This window comes from Cetorhinus maximus, chromosome 3 (genome assembly GCF_964194155.1).
Source record: "Cetorhinus maximus chromosome 3, sCetMax3.hap1.1, whole genome shotgun sequence".
Taxonomy (NCBI): Eukaryota; Metazoa; Chordata; class Chondrichthyes; order Lamniformes; family Cetorhinidae; genus Cetorhinus; species Cetorhinus maximus.
In genome coordinates this window covers 130,520,590-130,536,344 of record NC_135881.1, presented here as the reverse complement: position 1 = coordinate 130,536,344, position 15,755 = coordinate 130,520,590, and the positions used below count along the sequence as shown (strand labels likewise).

The window sequence follows — 15,755 nt, the reverse complement described above, 5'->3', positions numbered from 1 at the left end:
ATCCTAAAGTAGTTTTGTAATGAACAATATTATTAATTTGAAGATTTTTTTAAGTTGCATATAATTTGAATTCTGAAGAAACTCATGACATTTAAAGCATGTCACAAGAAAACTATTCTCCATGAAGCTTACCTATGTTTTTGAAAATAAAGTTCCTGCTCAAACTGATCAGCTCATCTGATTTTAGAAGAAAAACGGAATTAATAATTACAGTAGCAAGTAATTAGTCTGTTACTTGTCTGATAAAGATCTCTCATGCGATTGCTGTAGCATCGTGCGAAGGTTCAATTTGCAGTAACGTGAAACCAGCCATAGTACACATTATGCAATGTTTTCATTATATAATCTTTTAACGTTAGTTAAGAAAGAGATTTCATTTGTATAGCACCTTTCGTGACTTCAGGGTGTCTCAAAGTGCTTTAAACCCAGTGATGTACTTTTGAAGTGTAATCTAGGAAATGTGGCAGTTAATTTGTGCACAGCAAGCTCTTGCAAAGAACAATGTGATAATGATTAGATAAGCTGTTTCTGTGATATTGATTGAGGGCTGAATATTTTCCAGGACACTGGGGTAACTCCTCCGCTCTTTTTTGAAATAGGGGATCTTTTATGCCCACCCCCTGGGAGAGATGATGGCGCAGTGGTAATGTCACTGGACTAGTAATCCAGAGGGCAGGGCTAATGCCCTAGGGTCATGGGTCCAAAACCCACCACGGCAGTTGGTGGAATTTAAAATCAATAAATAAATCTGAAATATAAAAGCTGGATTCAGGGATGGTGACCATGACAACTATCATCGATTGTTGTAAAAATCCATCTGGTTCACTACTGCCCTTTTAGGGAAGGAAATCTGCCATCCTTACCCAGCCTGGCATACATGTGACTTCAGACTGGCAGCAATATGGTTGATTCTTAACTGTCCTCTGAAATGGCCTGGCAAGCCATTCAGATCAAGGACAATTCGGGATGGGCAGTAAATGCTGGCTTTGCCAGCAATGCCCACATCCCATGAGAGAATAAAGACTTAAGAAAGAAATAAACCTTGATGGTGTAAAGGGCCTCAGATTAATATCTCATCGGAAAATCAGCACCTCCAACAGCTCAGCATTCCTTTAGTACTGCACCGGAGGTTTTTGTACTCTAGTCCCTGCAGTAGGACTTGAACCATCTCTCTTTTTTAGGCAGTCCCTCGGGATTAAGGATGGCTTGCTTTCACTCCAGTTTGATAAACTCTGAGATGGCTTAAATCCAATTCGTGACTCTACCACATCCAGGGCAAGAAGGGTTCGGTAGATGAGTTGTTTGGAGGTTTGTGCATTCTCCTCGATGCCTCATCCTCTCTGTGTGCTCCTGATGAAGTCCCTTGATTTGTTTACTGCCTTCACAAATGAACCTTCTCCATTGGGGTCAGTCACAGGCAGGGACTCTCATGAGTTGATGAGTATGTTTCACCTCTTCAGGGATGGTTTGAGGAAATCCCTAAAGCATTTCCGCTGTCCTCCTGGGAGGCTCGTGCCACAATTGAGTTCCAGGTAGAGCAATTGCTTTGAGTCTGCAGGCATATGAATGACATGTCCTGCCCAGTGGCGCTAGCATTGAGTGAATAGTACCTTGGTGCTGGGCATGTTGGGAGAGGATGCTGCTGTTGGATTACTTTTCTTACTACTGGATTTGGAGGATCTTGCAATCTAAGGAAGTAGTAGCATTTGGAAAATCATAATGCAATCAGAGTTGACATGGTTTCTTTTTCACTTGTGGAATGTGGGCGTCGCTGGCTAGGCCAGCGTTAATTGCCCATCCCTAATTGTCCTTGTTCAGAGGGCCTTTTTTTTAAAGAGTCAACCATATTTATGTGGGTCTGGAGTCACATGTAGGCCAGACCAGGTGAGGATAGCAGATTTCCTTCCCTAAAGGACATTCATGAATCAGCTGGGATTTTATGACAATCGACAATGGTTTCATGGTCATCATTAGACTTTTAATTCCAGATATTTCTTGAATTCAAATTCCATCTGCCATGGTGGGATTCAAACCTGGGTCCTCAGAGCATTACCCTGGATCTCTAGATTACCAGTCCAGTGACAATACCACTTTGCCACTGCTTCCCCTTGTGCAAGGAAGTTTTGCCTGATGTCTACAGGCATGCTTTCATTTGTGATGTTTCTGAATAGTGATCAGAGTGTGGGAATGTTAGCTTCCTTTCTTTGTCCCTGTCCCAGAGTTGCTACAGATAATCATGGAGTCTCCACTGTCAAAGTAGTAGAGATGAACTCGGTCACCACGTTCTGGATGTGGATTCTGTGCATTTCTAAGTCTGCTTGACTCAGTTATTTACATGATATTGTGGAGCCATTGGAGGAGCAAATGGCTTGCATTTTAAAGTCCTAGAATTTGCTGGGGGGGGTGACAATGCTAAGTTAAGTGTGCATGGCATAATTAGTACATTTATAGAAAAAACGGATTCTGCAAATTTGTAGTGAGGAAAGACATACAGCATGAGTTAATCACCACAAATCTTTGCACTGTTCTGCTGTTAACCCTGCAAAAAAACAGAGCTCACTGTCAACCTCCATATGAGTTTCAAGAAATTGCTGCATTTACTCCATAAATATAAATAAAACTCTCTGCCAGAAGTTAGAGCTGGTATTTTATGACACAAGAATCCGGTTAATGGAGTAATTTAAGGTACTGCAATGCTACTCAATGTTGGAGGCCCAGAAAGGGAATGGTTGAAACTGGGGTGCAAGTAATGGAAATTTGTCTGATTACTCTGTCGGTGATTACCCTGTTGCTTTCGCATCTTTAAATAAAACAATAAATTGTTGATCCAATTGTCCAGATGACCTCGCCACGCCATTATCAGCACTCACTTCTAGAAATTGGTGGTGTCATGAAGAGATATTAATGGTTATAATGTTATTCAAAATTATTTTTAAATTGGAATTGTAGTAGGGTCTGTCTTTATTGGATTAAAACCAGCTAGCCTGGGTGCTTTGACATTATAGTAGTTTCAGATGTTAATTAGATAAATGTAAGGTGTAAAAGGTAAAGTGCAATTTGTATTTGTTGAATAAATCATTCAAAAGAATGGGTAAAATCTTGCACCTAACTGGGAGACACCAAACAATGTGTTTATATTACTAATAAAATTGGTGGAATGAAAGAATTATTATTAGGAGAGGTAAAATTTTTTAAAAACCTAGTAATACAATGGAAAATTTGCATTCAAAGGAGAAGCTAGGTATTAGCAGAAAGGAGCTTGTGTGTGTGAGGCAGAGACATTTAAGATCTAACCAGCCTGTAAGCCTACAACTGTGTCTGCAAAGGAAACAAATTGCAAGGGACCTCATTTTGAATTCGTAAGGCTTTGCCTGGTGCCTGTTTAAAGTCTATGGGTTATTATTGCCTTGAAGATTTACCTGGGAATGATTAATTTGGGGATTTGCTTAAAAGTTGTTATGGTAGTAATTTGTAGGCATGTGTATATGTTTAGTTTGTTAAATTAATAAATGTTTAATTTAGTTTTATACTAAAAAACCCTCAAGGCTTGGTGGTTTTATTCCTGAATTCAGAGCTGCATCTCAAACATACCAATTGAAAATATAAGTTATGACAGTTATTCAAGTTTCCCTCTGGGATTTAAACAACTCCGTATTTGCCAACTGCTGTGTCATAACAGTGACACAAAGGTTTTTTTGAACGGCAAGGCAAGGAAAAGGACCCAACTCATGGTCATGCTGTAAGATGTCCCACTGCAACAAATTCTGGCCCTTCGGCCGGAAATCTTGTTCTAAATGTGATGCATGACTGGCCAGGTAGAACATTTGTATTTAATTTCAGACCACAATTTATATAATTGTAGTTAATTTCCTAACACACTTGACTCCACTGCATTATATTAATTTGCTTACATTTTAGTTGTCAGGATGTAGTTGATTCCTGTATCTGTTTGAGATATAAAGTAAACACAGCAGCAATTCAGCAATTTGTAGGCAAGAGGGTACATCACATTATTCAATTACTAAAATATTGGGTGCTTGCACAATAAATACATGCAGAGTCCTGGGTGTGCCTGACATAATTGGAAGTGTACAAGCATGCAAGTAGTACCATGGGGTGATCTCCTAGGATTACTTGTACTCTGACCACATGCAGCTCGATTTCACTGCTGCAGCTCTCGACAGCTCCACTTTTGCTAAATTATCAGACTGCCTCTCTGACATTCATTACTGGATGAGCAGAAATTCCTAAAATTAAATATTGGGTGACTGAAACTATTGGCATGCGGACCAAAAACAAACTCCATTCCTCAGCTGCTGACTGCATCCCTCCCCTTGGCAATACCCTTGAGACTAAGCCAGGCTGGTGACAATCTTGATGTCATATTTGAACACACGACAAGCTCCTGACAACATGTTTGTGCAGTCACAAAAACTGCCTACTTTCACCTACATAACTTGGCCCCTGCCTCAGCTTAGTTGCTGCTGAAACCCTCATCCTTGCCTTTGTCACCTCTAGACCTCTATTCCAATGCACCCCTGGCTGGCCTCCCCTGTTCTACTTTTTGTAAACATAGGTCATCTGAAACTCTGCTGCCCATGCCTTAACTCGCATGAAGCCCCTTGTTCCCCTTTCACCCCTGTGCTCGCTGGCCTACATTGGCTCCTGGTCAAACAACATCTTGATTTTGAAATTCCTATCCTTGTCTTCAAATCACTCCATGGCCTTGCTGCTCCCTATTTCTGTTATCACCTCCAGGCCCACCATTCCCTGATCCTTGCACTCATCTAATTCTGGACTCTTGAGCATCCCTGATTTTACTTGCTCCACTCTTGGTGGGCCGGGCCTTCATTTGGCTAGGCCCTAAACTCTAGAATTCACTCACTACACCTCTCTGCCGCTCAACTTCACTTTCTTCCTTTAAAACGCTCATTAAAACCCACCTCTTTGACCGAGCTTTTAGTCACCTGACTTAAGACATCGGGCTCTCAAAGGAGTTAGTATCTATAATTTGTTCTATAATTCTCTTGTGAAATGCCTCAGTACATCTTACAATCTGCATCAACTGCCTGTAATGTAGTATCTATTCATACAACCTGCTTTTCCTTTTGAGAAAAAGGTACAGAGAAAAGAAAGATTAATTTTGAAGTTGGGGCAAGGCATTTGCTGTTTGCTTTATGAACCCAAGCACCATGGCATGGATCTTTTATTGAGCAGTAAGAAATTCATTAGCATGCTGACAAATCGCAAGCGGTTCAAGGGTCTTTTTAATTCATGCACGCCTGGAGATTAACTTCTTAAAATGGAACCATGAAAAGTATCCTCTTCCCAAATTGAATATTGGAAGGTATTGTGCCTTGCAAATATATTCCATACTATTTACTTACCACTTTATGAAACCTGCTTAATGTGTCCTGTCATTCCATTTTCAGTGATTTGCATGTTTTTTTGTTTCACAGTGCAATATTTGATTTTTTTTGCTGTTGTCACTTTTTCTTCCAAAACATTTTTTAGTATGAGGTATTTTCTCCTGCTTATCTGAAATGAATGACTGAGTTATTGCTGGAGCTGCTGGTGTAACACTGCATGAGAGATTTTTCTATTGCATTGTCTCCAATGAGCAACAAATGAGTAACTGATCTGTTGTCATGGCTCAGACTGCAGTGCCTGAGGTCAGCATCAAGGAATATGTGAAACATTCACCTCTGGCTGCAGAATAAACATCAGTTCCGCTCAATGACACAGGAAAAAGATTTAGTCCAGACAATAACATTAGCTCATTTTCTATTTAGTGGCTTAATTACGTAAAATGGCTGGGAAGGATGTATTAAAAAAATCTTCCTTTCTGCCACATGTTTCTGACTTATTAAACTTTCTAACTGGTTGTCAAAATTCAACCAAATATTGTTGGTTCACAGAATGAGGTGAGAGTGACTGCCCTTGATCAACTGTGGCACCCACGCTCTCGAGTAAAATTGAAGTCAATGGGTATCAGGAAAAGCTTTCCACTGCTTGGCATAAAGGAAGATGGTTGTGATTATTGAATGCCAATAATCCCAGCCCCAGAGCATTGCTGCAGGAGTTTCTTGGGGCAGTGTCCTCGGCCTGGATATCTTCAGCTGTTTCCTCATTGCCCTGCCCTTCTTCATAAGGTCAGAAGTGGGGATGATTGCACAACATTCATCATTTGCGACTCCTCAGATGGTGAAGCAGTCCATGTCCAAATGCAGCAAGTCCTGGACAATATCCAGCCTTGAGCTGACAAGTGGCAAGGAACATTTGTGCCACACAAATGCCAGGCAATGATCATCTCCAGCAAGAGAGAATCTAACCAATGCCCCTTGACATTCAATGGTATTACCATCACTGAATCCCCCACTACCAACATCCTGGGGGTTACCATTAACCAGAAACTGAACTGGACTAGCCATATAAATACTGTGGTTACAAGAGCAGGTCAGAGGCTAGGAATCCTGCGGCGCGCAACTCGCCTCCTGATTCCCCAAAACCTGTCCACCATTTACAAGGCACACGTCAGGAGTGTGATGGAATAATCTCCACCTGCTTTGATGAGTGCAGCTCCCGCAACACTCGAGATGCTTGACAGCATCCAGGACAAAAATCTCTGTCAATAATCTTCCTTCCATCATAAGGTTAGACAGGAGTTGGGAATTTTCATTGATGATTGCACAATGTTCAGCACCATTCGCGACTTCTCAGATACTGAAGCAGTCCATGTCTAAATGCGGCAAGACCTGGACAATATCCAGGCTTGAGCTGACAAGTGGCAAGTAACATTCACGCCACACAAGTGCCAGGCAATGACCATCTCCAACAAGAGGGAATCTAACCACCGCCCCTTGATATTCAGTGGCATTACCATCACTAAATCTCCCACTAGCAACATCCTGGGGGTTACCATTGACCAGAAACTGAACTGGACTAGCCATATAAATACTGTGGCTACAAGAGCAGATCAGAGGCTAGGAATCCTGTGTTGAGTAACTCACCACCTGACTCCCCACAGCCTGTCCACCATCTACAAAGCACAAGTCAGGAGTGTGATGGAATGTTCCCCACTTGTCTGGATGAATGCTACTTCAACCACACTCAAAAAGCTTGACACCATCCAGGACAAAGCAGCCCATTTGATTGGCACTCTTTCTACAAACATTCACCCCCTTTACCACTGACGAACAGCGGCAGTAGTGTGTATTATCTACAAAATGCATTACAGAAACTCACCAAGGCTCCATAGGCAGCACCTTCCAAACCCACGACCACTACCACCTAAAAGGACAAGGGCAGCAGATAAATATAAACACCACCATCTGGAGGTTCCCCTCCAAGCCACCCACCATCCTGACTTGGAAATATATTGCCGTTCTTTCACTGTCGCTGGGTCAAAATCCTTGAACTCGCTCCCTAACAGCACTGTGGGTATACCTGCACCACAGTAACTGCAGCGGTTCAAGATGGCAGCTCACCAGCACCTTCTCAAGGGCAATTAGGGATGGGCAATAAATGTTGGCCTAGCCAGCAATGCCCACATCCTGTATGTTGCCTGGGCTGGAGAGTTTTAGTTGTGAGGAGAGATTGGATAGACTAGGGTTATTTTCCCTGGAGCAGAAGAGATTGAGGGGGGGCATGATTGAGGTGTATAAAATTATGAGGAGCATAATCCCTTGGTGGAGGGACCAATAACCAGGGGGCATAGATTTAAGGTAAGGGGCAGGAAGAAACCCACATCATATTTAAGAAGCATTTGGATGTGCACTTGTGATGCCATGACATACAAGGCTATGGGCATAGTGCTGGAAAATGGGATTAGAATAGTTAGGTACTTGTTTGACTGGCGCAGACTCAATGGGCTGAAGGGCCTTTTTCTGTGCTGTAGACCTCTATGACTCTATCACCATGTGCAAGTTTCCCTCAAGGTTGCACACCATCTTGACTTGGAAATATAATACCTTGCCTTCGCCATTATTGGGCCAAAGTCCTGGAACTTCCTACCTGACAGCACTGTGGGAGCACTTTCACTTCATGAACTGCAGCGGTTCAAGAAGACAGCTCACTGTCACCCCCTCAAAGACAATTAGGAATGAACTATAAAAGCTGACCTTGCTAGAGATGCCTGATTGATAAAATAAAGGAAAAGGTTGAAAAGTGCAGCTATCATAATTCCACGTGCTCTCACAGTCACCTGGAGCCATTTATCTCCAACTCTTTTTTTTATGTGGTTGTCAAGTTATGTAGGTTGTTGTGGTGCATCCGGAATACTATAATTTTCTCTTAGCTTCTGTGGAATTACCAAATATATTACTCGCTCACTCGCTCAAGTTAATAGTTTCATTCTTTGCCAACAAATGTTTAAAAATCCCAAAGATCGGAGAGCATAGGTAAAACTTAACTCGCGCTCCTGGTAGGTGGGCAGGCTTGTTTGGAATATATCTTACTGTACAAACTCCCAGTAATGTTTCCAGCATTGTGTTGTAATAAAGATGGCTATTAATACTGTAGGTATCATTTTGAGACCAATACCTACTTAGTGAAATGGGATCAAAGGGGCCAAGTCACTATACCAGCTCCAGATTACTTTGAGGAAAGTTGAGCTTTCTGTCTGTTGAAAGGAAACACATGCAGAGTGTGGCGCTCTGATTAAATTTTAATACTGAAAAATGACAGAGCTCCAAACTGTCCTTTTAAAATGACATTTAAAGGTTTGCTTTGTACTGTAGTTGGTATGAAGCTGAGGCTTGGTGTCATGACCTCCTTGAGATGACAGTGCTCTGTGTTCCTAAATTATTTTCAGGCGACTTCAAACCCAAGCTGCAGTAAAATGATGTAAATGTGTTAGTCTATAATATGCATGTTTAGTAGCTGGCAAGGCAGGACTACTATGAGTCTATGCATTATGTTAATACCCTAACAAAAATGGGAAGCTTGTGTTATTTTGAATGTAAATATACAATGTTATGTTTCAGGAAACACCATTTCTTATGATACTAATTCCAATTAATACATTTTGTCCCCCTTGATTATAGTAACACTTCTGTGCCTTGCAAGACTGCTGTTTCTTTGTCCAGAAGTTTTAGAAGTTTCATTGGGCCTATATTCTCTGGAGTTTAGAAGAATGAGAGATTATATAATTGAAACTCATAACATTTTTAGAGGGCTTTAAAGGGTAGATGTTGAGGGGCTGTTTCTCCATTCTGGAGAGTCTTGAGCTAAGGGCCATAGTTTCAGGATAAAGGGTCAGCCATTTAACACTGAAAGGAAGAAAGTTTCTTCACTCAGGTTTGCAAATCTTTGAAATTCTCTACCCTTGAGGGCTGTAGATATTCAGTTGGAGTATATTTGAGACAGATTTTGAGACAATAGACTTTGGGCATAAGTGTAGTAAGGGGAAAGTAGAAGTTTAACCATGAATTTATTGAATGGCAGCCCAAGCTCGATGCCCCATATGGCCTACTCCAGCTCCTGATTCTTATGTTCTTAGAGCATAGTGGCCTTTGTGCAATAGTAATAGGTGCATATTTATGTCCACTTTCTGCAAAAATTGAGCTGGTGATGTCTTAGAGTCATAATGGCATTCAAGGGGGCTATTTGGTCCATTCAGTCCATGCTAACTTTCTGTAGATTAATCCTCAGTCCCATCTGCCCATTCTGTCTTGGTAACCCTGCAAGTTTAATTCCCTCAAGTGCTATCCAGTTTCCTTTTGACATTGTTGGTAATCTTTGCGCCTCCACTTCCCGTGGAGGCAGCAAACTGCAGGTCGTTGCCACTTGCTGAGCTTTTAAAAAAAAAAGTTCTCCCTCATATCCTGCCTGTATCTCTTGCCCAAAACCTTATATCTCTGTCCCCTAGTCCTTGTGCAGTCAGCTAATTTTTTTGTCTACCTTTTCTGCACCTGTCATAATTTTATACACCTCTGTCAGACCTTTCCTTGACCTCCTTTGCTCCAAGGAGAACAACCCCAGCTTCTCCAGCCTAACCTTGTAGCTTATTCCTAGAATCATTCTGGCAAATCTCCTCTGCATCCTCTCAAGGACTCTCACACCCTTCCTAAAGATTGTGGCATGTTCTTCCATTATCTTCACCCGCACCTTCCCTTAGCAACCTAGGATGCATGCCAGCCAGATCAGGTGACTTAATCCATTCTTAAGCTTAGCCAGCATTTCAAAAACAATATTGTCTATCAGTTTTCACCCCACCTATTACCTCCACCATCTCTGTTTCTGCTGATATTTTGTTGACATCCTCTTTCTTGGTTAACACTGCAAGGTACTTGTTAAGTATTCAAACTTTGCCATGCACATCAAGCATTCATCGCCCTCTTTGTCCCTAAAAGGCCCCACTTCACTTCTTACTTCCCCTTTACTGTTTACATGTTAGTAGGGGTTCCTTTTGATAACTGTCATTCTATTCTCATGTTCTCCCTTTGCCAGTTTTCCTTTTCACTTACCCTCTCAACTTATTGTACTCGACCTGGTTCTTATCTGAAGAATTCGCCTGTCATGCATTATCTAATCTCTTTCTTTTGTTTCATCATATTCTCTATTTCCTTCTTCATCCAAGGCTTTGGTTCCCCTACCTTTCACCTTTGTTGGAATGTGTCTAGCCTGTACCTGAAACATCTCTTCCTTAAAGTTCACCACTGTTTCGCTACAGTTTTTCCTGTCAATTTTTGGCTCCATCTTAACTTGGCTAGATTCCAAATCACAGAATCACCCACTTCATTGAAGTTAGCACCATTCCAATTTAAGAGTTCTACTTTAGATTTTCCTTGCTCTTCTCCATTAATAATCTAAACCTTATGATACGGTGATCACTCTTACCCAAAAGTTCCCCCACAGGTACTGCATCCACTTGGCCCACCTCGTTTCCCAGCACCAGATCGAGCAATGCCTCTTTCTATGAACACACTGATCAAGGAGGTTCTCCTGAACACATTTCAGAAATTCCCACTCCTCCTTACTCTTTAGTATAATGCTATCCCAATTGATATTTGGGTAATTAATGCTTCCAATATCATCACTGCATAGTTCTTGGATATTTCTGTGATTTCCCTGAAGATTTGCTCCTCCAACTCTCTCTCACCGTGACCCCAATAGAATATCCCCGGTGGCGTGATCATCCCCTTCTTGCTTCTCTTTACCAAACAACTGGATTCTGGCCTTACCCCTTCAAGGACACCTCTTTAGGGAAGACATTGTGGTGCTGGAATCAGTGCTGCCACTCCACCTTTTATTTCCCCCTTCTCTATTTATCTTTTCTGAATGCTTCGTATCCTTGAATATTAAGCACCGAGTCCTCACATTTTTAGGTCACATTTCCATTATTGGAGCTATTTCATATACTCTTGACAGTTGTTTTTAGTTCACCAGCCTTATTCGCTGCACTCTGTGTCGGTGATGCCATTTATGTTTCACTATTGAGAGGATGCCCTCCTGAGTTGCTTATTACTACCGGCCTGTGAGTTGGTAGATTGTCTGATCTGAAAGAGTGGTGGCTTGATGTGTAGGTGAAACTAAAAGATGAAGTAAATGAAAATGCATTCCTTGTAGTTTAGCTATGCGTTGGTGGTATTGGGTGCTCTACTTTGAGCTTAAACATTTTATATCTTATTTTAATCCAGTTTAAAAGTACCATGACTTCATGAAAATGCTTGTGTAAATGAGGGAAAAAGATTTGCAGCTAATCAAAAGATGTACATTGCAATGCTTTTGAGTTTGCAAAGGATTAATTTGTGTCAAACAAGAAAAAGCAATAAATGTAGAGAATTTCGTTTCATGGAAAACCTGCTTTACTTGAGAAGAAACTGACTGCTGATTAGGCATGTGTGGATGCTTTAATACAGAAAAATATTGATCTGTACAAAAATGTCAATGTTGAAATACTGATGTTCTGAATTCATTCCTGATGGCTTTGACTTTCAACAGAAAGGAAGTTGCTATTAAATTAACCTTGTTCACATTTTCATCTATTTCAACTGAATGTCATTCTTGTTCCAGGCACAATATACAAATACATTAACTGGATGACTTTCTAGAAATGAAAGGCCATATACTCTTAGAAGAGTATTTTAAGGAAATTTTAACTGGGACCCATCTTTCATTTATGCAGCCTGCTATAGCCAGACTACAAACCATTGAGGCAATCATATTCTTTTGATTATTTTCTATTGTAAAGATATGATATAAATGCAAGTTCTTGTTTTTACTTATTCATTTACGGGGTGTGGGGTTTGCTGGCAAGGCCAGCATTTATTGCCCATCTGTAGTTGCCCTTGAGAAGGTGGTGGTGAGCTGCTGCCTTGAACCGCTGCAGTCCATGTGGTGTAGGTACACCCACAGTGCTGTTAGGGAGGGAGTTCCAGGATTTTGACCCAGCAACCGTGAAGGAATGGTGATATATTTCCAAGTCAGGATGGTGAGTGGCTTGGAGGGGAACTTCCAGGTGGTGGTGTTCCCATCTATCTGCTACCCTTGTCCTTCTAGATGGTAGTGCTCGTAGGTTTGGAAGGTGCTGTTGAAGGAGCCTTGGTGAATTCCTGCAGTGCATCTTGTAAATGGTACACACTGCTGTTACTGTGCGTCGGTGGTGCAGGGAGTGAATGGCACCACATCCACAAACAATCAAGTGTGCTGCTTTGCCCTGGATGGCGTCAAGCTTCCTGAGTGTTGTGAGAGTTGCACTCATCCAAACATGTGAGGAGTATTCCATCACACCTGACTTGTGCCTTGTTGATGGTGGACAGGCTTTGAGGAGTCAGGAGGTGAGTTACTTGCTGCAGGATTCCTAGCTTCTAACCTGCTGTTGTAGTGTAGACACAGTATTTATATGTTGATTTTAGATATGAATTGCACTGAATACTGTTGACCTAATTTTAAAATACCATCGTCATCAAAAGGTGGCAAATACCACATACACCATTTACAGGAATATGGCAAATCGCCAACTGTACAGGTGGGTTATCTTGCTGGTTATGTTATACTATCAGGTACCTTTTGAAGTTGTTTTGGGGGGGGGGGGGGGGGGGGGGTGTGGAAATAAAAAAAATCTTATATGGGCTTTTTGCAATTTAATTCCTTAAGAATATTTCTGACATTGGGGCATATTTTTAAGAGTAATGTTTTTTTTAAAAATGGAAGCCAGATTATTAAAATAATGGCTTATAGGGACTTTGTGTTAATCTCACCTCTTGTTAGCCTACTCTGTTTATGTGTACATAATACTGGCACATATAGTGTTCAATGGAATGCAGACTTTCTAGGGGGAAATTCATATTCACAAATTCTAAATCATGCTGTGCCATGTGGATTGTTCTTTGGCACCTGATCCCAATAAGATATAGGGTACCTCTAAGTAAAAACAATCCTGAGAATTTGTGATATTTGAAATGCAAAGCAAATATGAGAATATAAGATAAAGCATTTTGGAAAAATGAAAACCAGCATTAGACATGAGAACGACTGCAATTTTTGCTCCTGTTACCTGACAGGAAAGTGTGTTTAGTTAAATCATTTGGTGTGCATGGCCCACCTCAACATTATTTCTGTCAATTGCACCAATGTCCTCTTGCTTTGCAGTTGCTGTTCAATTTTACCAATTCTCAGAATTCGTGTTTTATATTCTATTTATTAGTGTATATGCCTCCAAGGTTTACTCCCATTCACCTAATTTTGAAGTATACAAATTTATCTCGTTCCCTCTTCATTCAGTCCTCTAACATGGCCCTCATTGCTGTTTTATGTATCACTTCCTGGGTTGGATATTTCCCTTTAGTCTCGTTCATATTTCAGAAGAGAATTAGATCATTATCTGAAAAGAAAAATTTGCAGGGGCATGGGGAAAAGGCAGGGAAGTAGCACAAGTTGAATTGCTCCTTTGGAGGGCCAACATAGAAACGGCAGGCCGAATGGCTGAATCATGTGCTTATAACCGTTCTATGATTTGATGGTGAGAACTGAACCCAGCACTCAAGGTGTAGCCTGACGTGAACACAATATAACCTCAGCATGACAACTTCATACTTGAGCCCTGTTGCCAAACAGGTTTTACCAGGTTATAGATGATAGGTGCTGAAATACTTGGACAAGGCAGCATCTGAGGAGAGAGAAACAGAGTTAATGTTCCATGTCTGTGAGCCTTTGAACTGGAAATATTATGGATGTCATGTATTTTCCTGTATAGTTTATCATTATTTGTTTGCTGTTAGGCAAAAGAAAGGACTTGCATTTATATGGTACGTTTCATGACCTCAGGACATCCCAAAGTGTTTTCTGGCTAATGAAGTATTTCAGAAGTGTAGTCACTGTTGTAATGTGGGAAATACTGCTGAGGTCTTGTGAACAGCACAGCAATAAATGATCAGGTATTCTGCTTTCGTGATGATGGGCAAAAACTGAGTATAAGTAAGTTTTGCGCCTAGAATCGATCTTCCACCTTCCCCTCTAACTTGGTGAGCATTATGCGTTAAGTAGATATTTCTCCCATTGTGTAAGATCCTGCACTTGACTGGCTTTAATTTCATGGACAAAAAAAAGTTCTTGATGCTTGCAAAATTTTATTGCTCCTCCTGCATTGCTTGGCTATTTCATCAGCCTCTGCTGACCACCATTTTCCAGTTTAGCATCATCTGTGAATTTGAGCAGCATTGGCTGGGTTTCTCTGTGCCCACCGGTGTTGGGCGCATTCGGTGGCATGAGCGAACAATACGGCGAGAAGGCCAAAAATTGGTTTCACAACATCGTGACACCAGTTTTCGATTGTCCGCTCCACACACTGATGGTGGGCTGCGTTTCCTGCCATCTGATGTCGGGAACCTTATTGTAATACATCAGCATATGTATAAGGCCAGCCCGCTGGACTCATTCCCACCCCCCACACTGGATCGTCTGCCCTTGGCGGGCTGCACTTTGTTCAGGACTTCGAAGTTTGTTTGCCTATCTTGCTTCAGGCAGCACTCAGTCATCAGTGCCAGGCTTCATGGACAGCACCACATCATTTTAAGGGGGGCTCATGGGTAGGTCTCTACCTACCAGATCAACCATATGTGGATGGCTTTTCAATGGCTGCCGGGCTCGGTGTTGCTTGGGGAAGGGGGAAGAAGTGGCCTGAGGCAAGGGAAGAGGCTGCAGGAAGAGAGCTGTACTGGGGAAGGAGGGTATCCCAGAGTGTGTGGGGGGCACATGTTGATTTGTGCAAGTGGCCTCAAGATGGTGAGGGCTGAGGAGATGAGGCCAGATGGACATGAGGGTATGTGCATGAGAATGAGTATTATCTCCCTTAAGCTGGCAGTGAGTGAGATGCCAGGGAATGTGTGATGGGCTTGAGTGTGAGAGTTCAGAGTGATGAGATGGTTGCCAAACCCTGGCTGCACGGATGAGATCATTCATCCTCTATCTGCATTGGATGTCCAACCTCTTCATTGCAACATTGGCACTGATCACCGCTGCCATCGCCTACCAAGCCAGAGTGATAATGGAATTGCACCTTCTGCAGCCAGAGTGGAGGTAGAGCACATCATAGCAGGCGTCCACAGTGTCCAAAAGGCACTTGAGGGCTGTAGTCATCTTGCCTTTCGGGGCCATGCCTTTGCTACAGTCCTGGGCTGGAAGTACTGAGTGCGGTTGTACTTTAAATATAGTGCTGACGTGATGAAGTGGCGAGGTGATGGCGTGACGGGCAAATGAGAGCCCGCCTGCTATGGAAACGCTGTGTTTCCTGTGAATACATAAGTAATGCGGCA

The 15,755-nt window shown here is 41.9% G+C and overlaps 1 protein-coding gene across 12 annotated transcripts in view; it reads left to right on the top strand.

Moving 5' to 3' along the window:
• Positions 1–15,755, top strand: part of osbpl3b (oxysterol binding protein-like 3b) — a 240,609-nt gene that overhangs the window by 59,165 nt on the left and 165,689 nt on the right. For 3 of the 12 annotated variants that reach the window (XM_078538965.1, XM_078538968.1, XM_078538964.1), the window contains exon 2: positions 1,182–1,308. The exons of 6 other annotated variants lie outside the window; for them this stretch is intronic. The gene's annotated coding sequence lies outside the window, so the exon portion shown is untranslated. Of the gene's footprint in view, positions 1–1,181; positions 1,309–14,268; positions 14,379–15,755 lie in introns of all 12 variants that reach the window. 3 more of the 12 variants (XM_078538969.1, XM_078538970.1, XM_078538967.1) reach the window with 2 other exon arrangements.